Source organism: Panulirus ornatus, chromosome 1, assembly GCF_036320965.1.
Source record: "Panulirus ornatus isolate Po-2019 chromosome 1, ASM3632096v1, whole genome shotgun sequence".
NCBI classification, from domain to species: domain Eukaryota; kingdom Metazoa; phylum Arthropoda; class Malacostraca; order Decapoda; family Palinuridae; genus Panulirus; species Panulirus ornatus.
This window is the reverse complement of record NC_092224.1, coordinates 52,391,129-52,409,500: the sequence shown is the minus strand read 5'-3', so window position 1 is coordinate 52,409,500 and position 18,372 is coordinate 52,391,129.

Below are 18,372 nucleotides of genomic sequence, written 5' to 3'. Positions count from 1 at the left end.
TATAATAGTAAGAATAACTTTCCTCTCTTACTTGTATGTTATTTCCCACTTTATAATGGCAATGCCAGGAATAAATGAAATGACCTCATTTACTTGCATTTGTTCCATAAGTGTCATGTATAATGCACCAAGACCAGATTCCCCAGTTCCACAGTGCAAGTTTCACAGACCATTCCTTGACTTCCTCAGACCACTAGATATGTCCCAGTTCATTACATTGACAGCACATCAACTGTTTTGTACCACAGTGCTCCATTTTCTTCTGTCTCATGCATGCATCACTTACTCCTGAATATTCAGGTTCCAGTAGCTCAAAGCCTCTTTGACTCCATCCTTCCTTCTAATTTTGATATGATAATGATACTAATGATAACAGGAAGGTTAGTATTAAAGATAGCAGTATCAATAATGATAATGAATGTGTGCATGTGGATGTAACCAAGATGAGAAGAAAGGAAAGATAAGTAGTATGTTTGAGGAAAGAAACCTGGATGTTTTGGCTCTGAGTGAAATGAAGCTTAAGGGTAAAGAGGAAGAGTGGTTTGGGAAAGTCTTGGGAGTAAAGTAAGGGGTAGGTGAGAGGACAAGAGCTAAGGAAGGAGTAGCACTACTTCTGAAACAGGAGTTGTGGGAGTATGTGATAGAGTGTAAGAAAGTAAATTCTAGATTGATTTGGGTAAAACTGAAAGTGGATGGAGAGAGGTGGGTGATTATTGGTGCCTATGCACCTGGTCACAAGAAGAACAATCATGAGAGGCAAGTGTTTTGGGAGCAGTTGAGTGAGTGTATTAGCAGCTTTGGTGCACGAGATTGGGTTATAGTGATGGGTGATTTAAATGTGAAGGAGAGTAATGTGGCAGTTGAGGGAATATTTGATGTACATGGGTTGTTCAGTGTTGTAAATGGAAATGGTAAAGAGCTTGTGGATTTGTGTGCTGAAAAAGGACTAGTTTAAAAGAGAGATATACGTAAGTATACATGTGTGAATAGGAGAGATGGTCAAATGGTGTTATTTGATTACATGTTTATTGATAGGCATGTAAAAGAGAGAGACTTCTGGATGTTAATGTGCTGAGAGGGGCAGCTGGAGGGATGTCTGATCACTATCTTATGCAGGTGAAGGTGAAGATTTGTTGAGGTTTCCAGAAAAGAAGAGAGAATGCTGGGGAGAAGAGAGTGGTCAGAGTAAGTGAGTTTAGAAAGAAGATGTGTGTGAGGAAATACTCAGAGAGATTGAGGGTAGAATGGCAAAAGGTAAGAGCAAATAACGTGAGGGAAGTGAGTGAGGAATAGGATGTATTTAGAGAAGCAGTAATGGCTTGTGCAAAAGATGCATGTGGCATGAGAAAGGTGGGAGGTGGGCAGATTAGAAAGGGTAGTGAGTGGTGGGATGATGTAAGGCTGTTAGTGAAAGAGAAAAGAGAGGCATTTGGATGATACTTGCAGAGAAGTAGTGCAAATGACTAGGAGATGAGAATATCATTAAATTTTAGGAAGAATAAAAAGATGATTTGGAGGGAGGTGAATAACATGTGTAATACAAGGGAACAAATGAGAATATCGGTAAAGGGGGCAAGTGCAGAGGTAATAACGTGTAGTGATGAACTGAGGAGATGGAGAGAGTATTTTGAAGGTTTGTTGAATGTGTTTGATGATAGAGTGGCAGATATAGGGTGTTTTGGTTGGGATGGTGTGTGAAGTGAGAGGGCCAAGGAGAATGGTTTGGTAAACAGGGAAGAGGTAGTGAAAGCCTTGCGGAAGATGAAATCTGCCAAGGTGGTGGGTTTGGATGGTATTGCAGTGGAACTTATTGAAAAGGGGGTGACTGTATTGTTGACTGGTTGGTAAGGATATTCATTGTATGTATGGATCATGGTGACATGCTTCAGGATTGGCAAAATGCATGCATAGTGTCATTGTACAAAGGTAAAGGGAATAAAGGTGAGTGTTCAAACTACAGAGGCATAAGTTTGTTGAGTATTGCTGGGAAGTTATATGGGAGGGTATTGATTGAGAGGTTGAAGGCATGCACAGAGCATCAGATTAGGGTAGAGCAGAGTGGTTTCAGAAGTGATAGAGGATGTATGGATCAGGTGTTTGCTTTCAAGAATGTATGCAAGAAATACTTAGAAAAGCAGATGGATTTGTGTGTCGCATTTAAGGACCTGGAGAAAGCACATGATAGGGTTGATAGTGATGCTTTGTGGAAGGTTTTAAGAGCACATGGTGTAGGAGGTAAGTTGCTAGAAGTAGTGAAAACTTTTTACCAAGGATGCAAGGCATGTGTACGAGTGGGAGGAGAGGAGAGTGATTGGTTTTCAGTGAATGTTGACTTGCAACAAGAGTGTGTGATGTCCCCATGGTTGTTTGATTTGTTTATGGATGGGGTGGTTAGGGAGGTAATTGCAAGAGCTTTGTAGAGAGGGGCAAGTTTGCAGTCTGTAGTGGATGAGAGAGACTGGGAAGTGAGTCAGTTGCTGTTCGCCAATGGCACAGCTCTAGTGGCTGATTTGGGCGAGAAACTGCAGAAGTTTGTGACTGAGTTTGGAAAAGTGTGTGAAAGGAGAAAGTTGAGAGAAAATGTGAATGAGAGCAAGGTTTTTAGGTTCAGTAGGGTTGACGGACAAGTTAATTGGGATGTAGGTTTGCATGGAGAAAAATCAGAGGAATTGAAGTGTTTTAGATATTTGGGAGTGGACTGAGCAGTGGATGGAACCATGGAAGCAGAAGTGCATCAGAGGGTGGAGGAGTGGTAGAAGGTTCTGGAAGCAATGAAGAATGTGTGGAAGACGAGAACTTTATCTCTGAGAGCAAAAATGGATATGTTTGAAGGAATAGTAGTTCCAAGAATGTTATACGGTTGTGAGGCATGTGCTATAGATAGGGATGTATGGAGGAGGGTGGATTTGTTGGAAATGAAATGTTTGAGGACAGTATGTGTAATGAAAGGGCAAGAGAGATGTGCGGAAATAAAAAGAGTGTGGTTGAGAGAGCAGAAGAGGATGTGTTGATATGGTTTGGATATTTGGAGAGAATGAGTGAGGAAAGATTGACAAAGAGGGTATATGTGTCAGAGGTGAAGGGAACAAGGAGAAGCGGGAGACCAAATATAATGTAATTCAATATAACGTTGTTGGAACCACTATTCCTTCAAACATACCCATTTTTGCTTTCTGAGATAATGTTCTCGCCTTCCATACATTTTTCAATGCTCCCAGAACTTTTGCCCCCTCCCCCACCCTGTGACTCACATCTGCTTCCAGAATGATAACGATAATAATGATAATGATAATAATAGTAATAGTGATAATAATAAAAACCACTGGGGATAGAGAAGAAAGAATATCTCTCACATATTCCCTGCAGGTCATAGAAGATGACTGAAATTGGTAGGATATGGGGCTGTAAATCCTCCCCTCCTGTTTTACTTTTCCAAAAGAAGGAAATGAGAAGGGGACCAAGTGAAGATTTTTCCCTCTAAGACACATTCATCTGTTTTCAGTGCTACCTTGGTAATTCAGGAAATGGCAAATATGTATGGAAAAATAATAATAACAATGATGATTATGATATATAGTAATGCTAATAAGGGTAATTTACCCTTAAATGCTGAATGACTTACAGTGTTTCCACCTTGAAAGAGGGAAAAATAAAGTATCTTTTTCTCTTATGAACTGAAAGGAGTACATAAAGAGTGAAGGGTATGTAGAAGTAGGTGAGCTGTCATAACTTAAAGACTATGGTTTATCCCAAAAATGAATGCATAGATTGCTTGAGAGATGTGTGGTGTATGGTGAAGGATTAGTGAAGTGGGTTGAGCCCTAGGAGTGAATTCCAGGATGACACATTCCTATGTTTAAAAGAAATACATGTAAATGTAAAAAGAATGTACAAATAGTTGAGCTATCGTAACTTATATAGCTATAGTTTATCCTCAAAGTTAATTCCTAAATTGCTCAGTCGAGTTGGCAGAGGCAGGTGGAGGAATGTGGTGTGTAGTGGAGGATTAGCAAGTAAACAATTATCAGTGTCTATGAAAGAAATACATGTAAAAGATATATATGACTGAGTTAACCTTTCTTATATAGCCAAGGATTAGGCCTAAGATTAATTCATACATTGCCCTGCTGAGTGGTATTGAGGTAGAGACAGAGGAGGCATGGGTGAGGCACAGGAGGGTGATAAGCCTTATGATGCAGATTGCAGATTTACCAAATAACTTACCAATTGATAACTATTAATAGTTACTATTTACATTCATACTTTTTTTCTGATTCTTGCATTAGCAAGTTAGTACCGGGAACAGACAATGTCATATGTAATGCATAAAAACCACATGCCACTCTCTATAACTAGGCCCCACAGACCTTTCTGTGGTTTCCCCTGGCTGCTTCATATGCCCTGGTCAGTTCATCTACAGCACATAACTCCTAGTATACGACATCTTTTGAATTCACTCTATCCCATGCATGCCTTTCATCCAGCTGCATGGTCATACTCCAAGCACTCAAAATATTTTTCTATCCATCCATCCATCCCCAGTTTGGTCTCCCCTTTCTCCATGTCTTCACCACTTTTGACATTTTATTTCATATTTATTATACATAATTGCTGTTTTCCGTGTCGTTGAGATACCACCAGGAAACAGACAAACAGTGGCCCATCCAATCATATACACACACACACACACACACACACACATATATATATATATATATATATATATATATATATATATATATATATATATTTTTTTTTTTTTTTTTCCGCTGTCTCCCGCGTTTGCGAGGTAGCGCAAGGAAACAGACGAAAGAAATGGACCAACCCACCCCCATACACATGCCTTGATTCAATCCACTGACAGCACGTCAACCCCGGTATACCACATCGCTCCAATTCACTCTATTCTTTGCCCTCCTTTCACCCTCCTGCATGTTCAGGCCCCGATCACTCAAAATCTTTTTCACTCCATCTTTCCACCTCCAGTTTGGTCTCCCTCTTCTCCTCGTTCCCTCCACCTCCGACACATACATCCTCTTGGTCAATCTTTCCTCACTCATTCTCTCCATGTGACCAAACCATTTCAAAACACCCTCTTCTGCTCTTTCAACCACGCTCTTTTTATTTCCACACATCTCTCTTACCCTTACGTTACTTACTCGATCAAACCACCTCACACCACACATTGTCCTCAAACATCTCATTTCCAGCACATCCATCCTCCTGCGCACAACTCTATCCATAGTCCACGCCTCGCAACCATAAAACATTGTTGGAACCACTATTCCTTCAAACATACCCATTTTTGCTTTCCGAGATAATGTTCTCGACTTCCACACATTCTTCAAGGCTCCCAGAATTTTTGCCCCCTCCCCCACCCTATGATCCACTTCCGCTTCCATGGTTCCATCCGCTGCCAGATCCACTCCCAGATATCTAAAACACTTCACTTCCTCCAGTTTTTCTCCATTCAAACTCACCTCCCAATTGAATTGACCCTCAACCCTACTGTACCTAATAACCTTGCTCTTATTCACATTTACTCTTAACTTTCTTCTTTCACACACTTTACCAAACTCAGTCACCAGCTTCTGCAGTTTCTCACATGAATCAGCCACCAGCGCTGTATCATCAGCGAACAACAACTGACTCACTTCCCAAGCTCTCTCATCCCCAACAGACTTCATACTTGCCCCTCTTTCCAAAACTCTTGCATTCACCTCCCTAACAACCCCATCCATAAACAAATTAAACAACCATGGAGAAATCACACACCCCTGCCAGAAACCTACATTTACTGAGAACCAATCACTTTCCTCTCTTCCTACATGTACACATGCCTTACATCCTTGATAAAAACTTTTCACTGCTTCTAACAACTTGCCTCCCACACCATATATATATATATATATATATATATATATATATATATATATATATATATATATATATATATATATATATATATATATATTTTTTTTTTCTTTTTGCTTTGTCGCTGTCTCCCACGTTTGCGAGGTAGCGCAAGGAAACAGACGAAAGAAATGGCCCAACCCACCCCCATACACATGTATATACATACGTCCACACACGCAAATATACATACCTACACAGCTTTCCATGGTTCACCCCAGATGCTTCACATGCCCTGATTCAATCCACTGACAGCACGTCAACCCCGGTATACCACATCGATCCAATTCACTTTATTCCTTGCCCTCCTTTCACCCTCCTGCATGTTCAGGCCCCGATCACACAAAATCTTTTTCACTTCATCTTTCCACCTCCAATTTGGTCTCCCACTTCTCCTCGTTCCCTCCACCTCCGACACATATGTCCTCTTGGTCAATCTTTCCTCACTCATTCTCTCCATGTGCCCAAACCATTTCAAAACACCCTCTTCTGCTCTCTCAACCACGCTCTTTTTATTTCCACAAATCTCTCTTACCCTTACGTTACTTACTCGATCAAACCACCTCACACCACACATTGTCCTCAAACATCTCATTTCCAGCACATCCATCCTCCTGCGCACAACTCTATCCATAGCCCACGCCTCACAACCATACAACATTGTTGGAACGACTATTCCTTCAAACATACCCATTTTTGCTTTCCGAGATAATGTTCTCGACTTCCACACATTCTTCAAGGCTCCCAGGATTTTCGCCCCCTCCCCCACCCTATGATCTACTTCCGCTTCCATGGTTCCATCCGCTGCTAGATCCACTCCCAGATATCTAAAACGCTTTACTTCCTCCAGTTTTTCTCCATTCAAACTTACCTCCCAATTGACTTGACCCTCAACCCTACTGTACCTAATTACCTTGCTCTTATTCACATTTACTCTTAACTTTCTTCTTTCACACACTTTACCAAACTCAGTCACCAGCTTCTGCAGTTTCTCACATGAATCAGCCACCAGCGCTGTATCATCAGCGAACAACAACTGACTCACTTCCCAAGCTCTCTCATCCGCAACAGACTTCATACTTGCCCCTCTTTCTTGCATTTACCTCCCTAACGACCCCATCCATAAACAAATTAAACAACCATGGAGACATCACACACCCCTGCCGCAAACCTACATTCACTGAGAACCAATCACTTTCCTCTCTTCCTACACGTACATATGCCTTACATCCTCGATAAAAACTTTTCACTGCTTCTAACAACTTGCCTCCCACACCATATATTCTTAATACCTTCCACAGAGCATCTCTATCAACTCTATCATATGCCTTCTCCAGATCCATAAATGCTACATACAAATCCATTTGCTTTTCTAAGTATTTCTCACATACATTCTTCAAAGCAAACACCTGATCCACACATCCTCTACCACTTCTGAAACCACACTGCTCTTCCCCAATCTGATGCTCTGTACATGCCTTCACCCTCTCAATCAATACCCTCCCATATAATTTACCAGGAATACTCAACAAACTTATACCTCTGTAATTTGAGCACTCACTCTTATCCCCTTTGCCTTTGTACAATGGCACTATGCATGCATTCCGCCAATCCTCAGGCACCTCACCATGAGTCATACATACATTAAATAACCTTACCAACCAGTCAATAATACAGTCACCCCCTTTTTTAATAAATTCCAATGCAATACCATCCAAACCTGCTGCCTTGCCGGCTTTCATCTTCCGCAAAGCTTTTACTACCTCTTCTCTGTTTACCAAATCATTTTCCCTAACCCTCTCACTTTGCACACCACCTCGACCAAAACACCCTATATCTGCCACTCTATAATCAAACACATTCAACAAACCTTCAAAATACTCACTCCATCTCCTTCTCACATCACCACTACTTGTTATCACCTCCCCATTTGCGCCCTTCACTGAAGTTCCCATTTGCTCCCTTGTCTTACGCACTTTATTTACCTCCTTCCAGAACATCTTTTTATTCTCCCTAAAATTTAATGATACTCTCTCACCCCAACTCTCATTTGCCCTTTTTTCACCTCTTGCACCTTTCTCTTGACCTCCTGTCTCTTTCTTTTATACATCTCCCACTCAGCTGCATTTTTTCCCTGCAAAAATCGTCCAAATGCCTCTCTCTTCTCTTTCACTAATAATCTTACTTCTTCATCCCACCACTCACTACCCTTTCTAATCAACCCACCTCCCACTCCCACTCTGCTCATCCTCCTCGAAGGCTCAGACTGGGGTGTCTAAATGTGTGTGGATGTAACCAAGATGTGAAAAATGGAGAGATAGGTAGTTTGTTTGAGGAAAGGAACCTGGATGTTTTGGCTCTGAGTGAAACGAAGCTCAAGGGTAAAGGGGAAGAGTGGTTTGGGAATGTCTTGGGAGTAAAGTCAGGGGTTAGTGAGAGGACAAGAGCAAGGGAAGGAGTAGCAGTACTCCTGAAACAGGAGTTGTGGGAGTATGTGATAGAATGTAAGAAAGTAAATTCTCGATTAATATGGGTAAAACTGAAAGTTGATGGAGAGAGATGGGTGATTATTGGTGCATATGCACCTGGGCATGAGAAGAAAGATCATGAGAGGCAAGTGTTTTGGGAGCAGCTGAATGAGTGTGTTAGTGGTTTTGATGCACGAGACCGGGTTATAGTGATGGGTGATTTAAATGCAAAGGTGAGTAATGTGGCAGTTGAGGGAATAATTGGTATACATGGGGTGTTCAGTGTTGTAAATGGAAATGGTGAAGAGCTTGTAGATTTATGTGCTGAAAAAGGACTGGTGATTGGGAATACCTAGCTTAAAAAGAGAGATATACATAAGTATACGTATGTAAGTAGGAGAGATGGCCAAAGAGCGTTATTGGATTACGTGTTAATTGACAGGCGCGCGAAAGAAAGACTTTTGGATGTTAATGTGCTGAGAGGTGCAACTGGAGGAATGTCTGATCATTATCTTGTGGAGGCGAAGGTGAAGATTTGTATGGGTTTTCAGAAAAGAAGAGAGACTGTTGAGGTGAAGAGGGTGGTGAGAGTAAGTGAGCTTGGGAAGGAGACTTGTGTGGGGAAGTACCAGGAGAGACTGAGTACAGAATGGAAAAAGGTGAGAACAATGGGAGTAAGGGGAGTGGGGGAGGAATGGGATGTATTTAGGGAATCAGTGATGGATTGCGCAAAAGATATATATATATATATATATATATATATATATATATATATATATATATATATATATTTTTTTTTTTTTGCTTTGTCGCTGTCTCCTGCGTTTGCGAGGTAGCGCAAGGAAACAGACGAAAGAAATGGCCCAACCCACCCCCATACACACGCAAAATATACATACCTACACAGCTTTCCATGGTTTACCCCAGACGCTTCACATGCCCCGATTCAATCTACTGACATCACGTCAACCCCGGTATACCACATCGCTCCAATTCACTCTATTCCTTGCCCTCCTTTCACTCTCCTGCATGTTCAGGCCCCGATCACACAAAATCTTTTTCACTCCATCTTTCCACCTCCAATTTGGTCTCCCTCTTCTCCTCGTTCCGTCCACCTCCGACACATATATCCTCTTGGTCAATCTTTCCTCACTCATTCTCTCCATGTGCCCAAACCATTTCAAAACACCCTCTTCTGCTCTCTCAACCACGCTCTTTTTATTTCCACACATCTCTCTTACCCTTATGTTACTTACTCGATCAAACCACCTCACACCACACATTGTCCTCAAACATCTCATTTCCAGCACATCCATCCTCCTGCACACAACTCTATCCATAGCCCACGCCTCGCAACCATACAACATTGTTGGAACGACTATTCCTTCAAACATACCCATTTTTGCTTTCCGAGATAATGTTCTCGACTTCCACACATTCTTCAAGGCTCCCAGAATTTTCGCCCCCTCCCCCACCCTATGATCCACTTCCGCTTCCATGGTTCCATCCGCTGCCAGATCCACTCCCAGATATCTAAAACACTTCACTTCCTCCAGTTTTTCTCCATTCAAACTCACCTCCCAATTGACTTGACCCTCAACCCTACTGTACCTAATAACCTTGCTCTTATTCACATTTACTCTTAACTTTCTTCTTTCACACACTTTACCAAACTCAGTCACCAGTTTCTGCAGTTTCTCACATGAATCAGCCACCAGCGCTGTATCATCAGCGAACAACAACTGACTCACTTCCCAAGCTCTCTCATCTCCAACAGACTTCATACTTGCCCCTCTTTCCAAAACTCTTGCATTCACCTCCCTAACAACCCCATCCATAAACAAATTAAACAACCATGGAGACATCACACACCCCTGCCAGAAACCTACATTCACTGAGAACCAATCACTTTCCTCTCTTCCTACACGTACACATGCCTTACATCCTCGATAAAAACTTTTCACTGCTTCTAACAACTTGCCTCCCACACCATATATTCTTAATACCTTCCACAGAGCATCTCTATCAACTCTATCATATGCCTTCTCCAGACCCATAAATGCTACATACAAATCCATTTGCTTTTCTAAGTATTTCTCACATACATTCTTCAAAGCAAACACCTGATCCACACATCCTCTACCACTTCTGAAACCACACTGCTCTTCCCCAATCTGATGCTCTGTACATGCCTTCACCCTCTCAATCAATACCCTCCCATATAATTTACCAGGAATACTCAACAAACTTATACCTCTGTAATTTGAGCACTCACTCTTATCCCCTTTGCCTTTGTACAATGGCACTATGCATGCATTCTGCCAATCCTCAGGCACCTCACCATGAGTCATACATACATTAAATAACCTTACCAACCAGTCAACAATACAGTCACCCCCTTTTTTAATAAATTCCACTGCAATACCATCCAAACCTGCTGCCTTGCCGGCTTTCATCTTCCGCAAAGCTTTTACTACCTCTTCTCTGTTTACCAAATCATTTTCCCTAACCCTCTCACTTTGCACACCACCTCGACCAAAACACCCCATATCTGCCACTCTATTATCAAACACATTCAACAAACCTTCAAAATACTCACTCCATCTCCTTCTCACATCACCACTACTTGTTATCACCTCCCCATTTGCGCCCTTCACTGAAGTTCCCATTTGCTCCCTTGTCTTACGCACTTTATTTACCTCCTTCCAGAACATCTTTTTATTCTCCCTAAAATTTAATGATACTCTCTCACCCCAACTCTCATTTGCCCTTTTTTTCACCTCTTGCACCTTTCTCTTGACCTCCTGTCTCTTTTATACGTCTCCCACTCAACTGCATTTTTTCCCTGCAAAAATCGTCCAAATGCCTCTCTCTTCTCTTTCACTAATACTCTTACTTCTTCATCCCACCACTCACTACCCTTTCTAATCAACCCACCTCCCACTCTTCTCATGCCACAAGCATCTTTTGCGCAATCCATCACTGATTCCCTAAATACATCCCATTCCATCCCCCACTCCCCTTACTTCCATTGTTCTCACCTTTTTCCATTCTGTACTCAGTCTCTCCTGGTACTTCCTCACACAAGTCTCCTTCCCAAGCTCACTTACTCTCACCACCCTCTTCACCCCAACATTCACTCTTCTTTTCTGAAAACCCATACAAATCTTCACCTTAGCCTCCACAAGATAATGATCAGACATCCCTCCAGTTGCACCTCTCAGCACATTAACATCCAAAAGTCTCTCTTTCGCGCGCCTGTCAATTAACACGTAATCCAATAACGCTCTCTGGCCATCTCTCCTACTTACATAAGTATACTTATGTATATCTCGCTTTTTAAACCAGGTATTCCCAATCATCAGTCCTTTTTCAGCACATAAATCTACAAGCTCTTCACCATTTCCATTTACAACACTGAACACCCCATGTATACCAATTATTCCCTCAACTGCCACATTACTCACCTTTGCATTCAAATCACCCATCACTATAACCCGGTCTCTTGCATCAAAACCACTAACACACTCATTCAGCTGCTCCCAAAACACTTGCCTCTCATGATCTTTCTTCTCATGCCCAGGTGCATATGCACCAATAATCACCCATCTCTCTCCATCAACTTTCAGTTTTACCCATATTAATCGAGAATTTACTTTCTTACATTCTATCACGTACTCCCACAACTCCTGTTTCAGGAGTACTGCTACTCCTTCCCTTGCTCTTGTCCTCTCACTAACCCCTGACTTTACTCCCAAGACATTCCCAAACCGCTCTTCCCCTTCACCCTTGAGCTTCGTTTCACTCAGAGCCAAATCATCCAGGTTCCTTTCCTCAAACATACTACCTATCTCTCCTTTTTTCACATCTTGGTTACATCCACACACATTTAAGCACCCCAATCTGAGCCTTCGAGGAGTATGAGCACTCCCCGCGTGACTCCTTCCTCTGTTTCCCATTTTAGAAAGTTAAAAAAAAATACAAGGAGGGGAGGATTTCTGGCCCCCCGCTCCCGTCCCCTCTAGTCGCCCTCCACGACACGCGAGGAACGCGCGGGAAGCACTCTTTCACCCCTATCCCCAGGGATAATATACATATACATATATACACATACACACACATACACACACACACGCACATATACACACACACACACATACATATATATACATATGAAAAATGTAAGAAACAATTTAGAAAACTGAAACTTCTAGCTTGAAATGAAAAGAAAAAAAATGAATGTCACATAATGGTTCAACCTCTGGCTATGGGAAAAGGAAATGTTTAATTTATTTACACAAAAGTCAATAGTAGTTCTCATCAATTTAACCACTGTATCAATAAGCTTCAATGTCTAAGCTACATTTTTTCCAATTTCACTATTTTCTTGTCAAAGCACCGTGTATGAAAACTATCACTCCAGTAACACAACTATAAACATTTACTTCCCCTTTAAAAAAGTTCTGGGGAAGTCTGTCTCGATACACTGCAGGACACTACCACCTGACGAGGTTTTTCTTGCAATGGTTTTTGATTCACAAACGTAGTAGCATCACTGGTGGCCAAGGTAGTTCCGTTGGCGAAGAGGAGCTCATGAAACATGTCGGAAAGCATGCTACTGCAGGCAGGAGTGAAGACATACATCTGGCTTCGTTTAACTTTCCAAGCTTAGGTCGGATGAAAGGGCTGCTCTGTCGCCAGAGGAAGGTCCGCAGCTGAAGAAGTAGAGGCGGAGGACTCCTGCCGATGGTTTCCGAAGTACACCCTCCGTCGTGGAGACAGTTGGATCCATGACTTTGAGTCCACTGGCGAATTACTTCCAACACTGGCTCACTTCTTCCTCTGTCCCATCACTCCCGTTCACCTCGCCTGTTCCTCTTTCATTAGAATAAAGTCTTCAGAGTAGTGTTCGCTTCTGCTCCAGGATGTTTCAAGTTCAAATAGTGCCCACAGAAGTCACTGCTATTAGTTGTGTTGATGGGATGAGGTTGCTAGTTACGAGACTTTTTAACTCAGGAGTGTCACTACTACTCAGACTTCCGATGGGCCAGGGTAGAGAGTTGTGGCAGTTCCCTCCGTTAAGAGATGGGGTGGTGGTGATCCACATACTCATACCTCACGCTCGAGCCTCATACTCGAGGAGACAAGGACTCGCGAGGTGTTCGTTCCATGGTAACAAACTGAGGAGAGACAGGAAGTCCTCGCCAATAACCAGTGCAGTCATGTTCGTCCCCCTGACCCTCTTGTCCTGAAGTCTTAGGCGTTTGGAGGGGCTCCGCGTTGCTCTCACAGTCTTATGGTGGTTTCGGAGATCAGGAAGTGTGGATGTGGCGGGGAATCGAACCAGAGACCATCAAAGGGCTGGATGCGCAGTTTCCCCACTAGATCGATGTCTTTTCGCTCCAAACAACTTCTGTCGTACAGTAATCCAGTGGTGAGGTTCCTTCTTCGCGTGTGTAACTGCTTTCACAACCTCTTGTCTGGTTCGTGGCTACTTCGAATTTTCCTGGCCTTCACACGTCTCTGAAAACTTCATAGTGAGTTTCTGTTCCTTTATCTTGTTGTACTCTAAGCCGAACACAAACACGAATAACCGGTACTAGATAGAACACAGCACATACGCAGCACACAGGGAGGGCCCAGAACAGCGGTGTGAATATAGGAATACACACACCCGGGTCACATACACACCATCCACCAGTCCTGACCTCTCCCTGCCACACCAGATCACGAACTATATATATATATATATATATATATATATATTTTTTTTTTTTTTGCCGCTGTCTCCCGCGTTTGCGAGGTAGTGCAAGGAAACAGACGAAAGAAATGGCCTAAACCACCCCCATACACATGTATATACATACGTCCACACACATAAATATACATACCTACACAGCTTTCCATGGTTTACCCCAGACGCTTCACATGCCCTGATTCAATCCACTGACAGCACGTCAACCCCGGTATACCACATCGATCCAATTCACTCTATTCCTTGCCCTCCTTTCACCCTCCTGCATGTTCAGGCCCCGATCACACAAAATCTTTTTCACTCCATCTTTCCACCTCCAATTTGGTCTCCCACTTCTCGTTCCCTCCACCTCCGACACATATATCCTCTTGGTCAATCTTTCCTCACTCATTCTCTCCATGTGCCCAAACCATTTCAAAGCACCCTCTTCTGCTCTCTCAACCACGCTCTTTTTATTTCCACACATCTCTCTTACCCTTACGTTACTTACTCGATCAAACCACCTCACACCACACATTGTTCTCAAACATCTCATTTCCAGCACATCCATCCTCCTGCGCACAACTCTATCCATAGCCCACGCCTCGCAACCATACAACATTGTTGGAACGACTATTCCTTCAAACATACCCATTTTTGCTTTCCGAGATAATGTTCTCGACTTCCACACATTCTTCAAGGCTCCCAGGATTTTCGCCCCCTCCCCCACCCTATGATCCACCTCCACTTCAATGGTTCCAACCGCTGCCAGATCCACTCCCAGATATCTAAAACACTTTACTTCCTCCAGTTTTTCTCCATTCAAACTTACCTCCCAGTTGACTTGACCCTCAACCCTACTGTACCTAATAACCTTGCTCTTATTCACATTTTCTCTTAACTTTCTTCTTTCACACACTTTACCAAACTCAGTCACCAGCTTCTGCAGTTTCTCACATGAATCAGCCACCAGCGCTGTATCATCAGTGAACAACAACTGACTCACTTCCCAAGCTCTCTCATCCCCAACAGACTTCATACTTGCCCCTCTTTCCAAAACTCTTGCATTCACCTCCCTAGCAACCCCATCCATAAAGAAATTAAACAACCATGGAGACATCACACACCCCTGCCACAAACCTACATTCACTGAGAACCAATCACTTTCCTCTCTTCCTACACGTACACATGCCTTACATCCTCGATAAAAACTTTTCACTGCTTCTAACAACTTGCCTCCCACACCATATATTCTTAATACCTTCCACAGAGCATCTCTATCAACTCTATCATATGCATTCTCCAGATCCATAAATGCTACATACAAACCCATTTGCTTTTCTAAGTATTTCTCACATACATTCTTCAAAGCAAACACCTGATCCACACATCCTCTACCACTTCTGAAACCACACTGCTCTTCCCCAATCTGATGCTCTGTACATGCCTTCACCCTCCCAATCAATACCCTCCCATATAATTTACCAGGAATACTCAACAAACTTATACCTCTGTAATTTGAGCACTCACTCTTATCCCCTTTGCCTTTGTACAATGGCACTATGCAAGCATTCCGCCAATCCTCAGGCACCTCCCCATGAATCATACATACATTAAATAACCTTACCAACCAGTCAACAATACAGTCACCCCCTTTTTTAATAAATTCCACTGCAATACCATCCAAACCTGCTGCCTTGCCGGCTTTCATCTTCCGCAAAGCTTTTACTACCTCTATATATATATATATATATATATATATGGGGGAGGAATGGGATGTATTTAGGGAAGCAGTGATGGCTTGCGCAAAAGATGCTTGTGGCATGAGAAGCGTGGGAGGTGGGTTGATTAGAAAGGGTAGTGAATGGTGGGATGAAGAAGTAAGATTATTGGTGAAAGAGAAGAGAGAGGCATTTGGACGATTTTTGCAGGGAAAAAATGCAAATGAGTGGGAGATGTATAAAAGAAAGAGGCAGGAGGTCAAGAGAAAGGTGCAGGAGGTGAAAAACAGGGCAAATGAGAGTTGGGGTGAGAGAGTATCATTAAATTTCAGGGAGAATAAAAAGATGTTTTGGAAGGAGGTAAATAAAGTGCATAAGACAAGGGAGCAAATGGGAACTTCAGTGAAGGGGGCAAATGGGGAGGTGATAACAAGTAGTGGTGATGTGAGAAGGAGATGGAGTGAGTATTTTGAAGGTTTGTTGAATGTGTTTGATGATTGAGTGGCAGATATAGGGTGTTTTGGTCGAGGTGGTGTGCAAAGTGAGAGGGTTATGGAAAATGATTTGGTAAACAGAAAGAGGTAGTAAAGCTTTGCGGAAGATGAAAGCCAGCAAGGCAGCAGGTTTGGATGGTATTGCAGTGGAATTTATTAAAAAAGGGGGTGACTGTATTGTTGACTGGTTGGTAAGGTTATTTAATGTATGTATGATTCATGGGGAGGTGCCTGAGGATTGGCGGAATGCTTGCATAGTGCCATTGTACAAAGGCAAAGGGGATAAGAGTGAGTGCTCAAATTACAGAGGTATAAGTTTGTTGAGTATTCCTGGTAAATTATATGGGAGGGTATTGATTGGGAGGGTGAAGGCATGTACAGAGCATCAGATTGGGGAAGAGCAGTGTGGTTTCAGAAGTGGTAGAGGATGTGTGGATCAGGTGTTTGCTTTGAAGAATGTATGTGAGAAATACTTAGAAAAGCAAATGGATTTGTATGTGGCATTTATGGATCTGGAGAAGGCATGTGATAGAGTTGATAGAGATGCTCTGTGGAAGGTATTAAGAATATATGGTGTGGGAGGCAAGCTGTTAGAAGCAGTGAAAAGTTTTTATCGAGGATGTAAGGCATGTGTACGTGTAGGAAGAGAGGAAAGTGATTGGTTCTCAGTGAATGTAGGTTTGCGGCAGGGGTGTGTGATGTGTCCATGGTTGTTCAATTTGTTTATGGATGGGGTTGTTAGGGAGGTGAATGCATGAGTTTTGGAAAGAGGGGCAAGTATGCAGTCTGTTGTGGATGAGAGAGCTTGGGAAGTGAGTCAGTTGTTGTTCGCTGATAATACAGCGCTGGTGGCTGATTCATGTGAGAAACTGCAGAAGCTGGTGACTGAGTTTGGTAAAGTGTGTGAAAGAAGAAAGTTAAGAGTAAATGTGAATAAGAGCAAGGTCATTAGGTACAGTAGGGTTGAGGGTCAAGTCAATTGGGAGGTAAGTTTGAATGGAGAAAAACTGGAGGAAGTAAAGTGTTTTATATATATGTGGGAGTGGATCTGGCAGCGGATGGAACCATGGAAGCAGAAGTGAATCATAGGGTGGGGGAGGGGGCGAAAATCCTGGGAGCCTTGAAGAATGTGTGGAAGTCGAGAACATTATCTCGGAAAGCAAAAATGGGTATGTTTGAAGGAATAGTGGTTCCAACAATGTTGTATGGTTGCGAGGCGTGGGCTATGGATAGAGTTGTGCGCAGGAGGGTGGATGTGCGGGAAATGAGATGTTTGAGGATAATATATTGTGTGAGGTGGTTTGATTGAGTAAGTAATGTAAGGGTAAGAGAGATGTGTGGAAATAAAGAGAGTGTGGTTGAGAGAGCAGAAGAGGGTGTTTTGAAATGGTTTGGTCACATGGAGAGAATGAGTGAGGAAAGATTGACCAAGAGGATATATGTGTCAGAGGTGGAGGGAACGAGGAGAAGTGGGAGACCAAATTGGAGGTGGAAAGATGGAGTGATAAAGATTTTGAGTGATCGGGGCCTGAACATGCAGGAGGGTGAAAGGCATGCAAGGAATAGAATGAATTGGAACGATGTGATACACTGGGGTCGACGTGCTGTCAGTGGATTGAACCAGGGCATGTGAAGCGTTTAGGGTAAACCATGGAAAGTTCTGTGGGGCCTGGATGTGGAAAGGGAGCTGTGGTTTTGGTGCATTATTACATGACAGCTAGAGAGTGAGTGTGAACGAATGGGGCCTTTGTTGTCTTTTCCTAGTGCTACCTCGCACACACGAGGGGGGAGGGGGTTGTTATTCCATGTGTGGTGGGGTGGCGATGGGAATAAATAAAGGCAGACAGTATGAATTATGTACATGTGTATATATGTATATGTCTGTGTGTGTATATATATGTGTGTACATTGAGATTTATAGGTATGTATATTTGCGTGTACATACGTATACTTATCTATATCTCTCTTTTTAAACCAGGTATTCCCAATCACCAGTCCTTTTTCAGCACATAAATCTACAAGCTCTTCACCATTTCCATTTA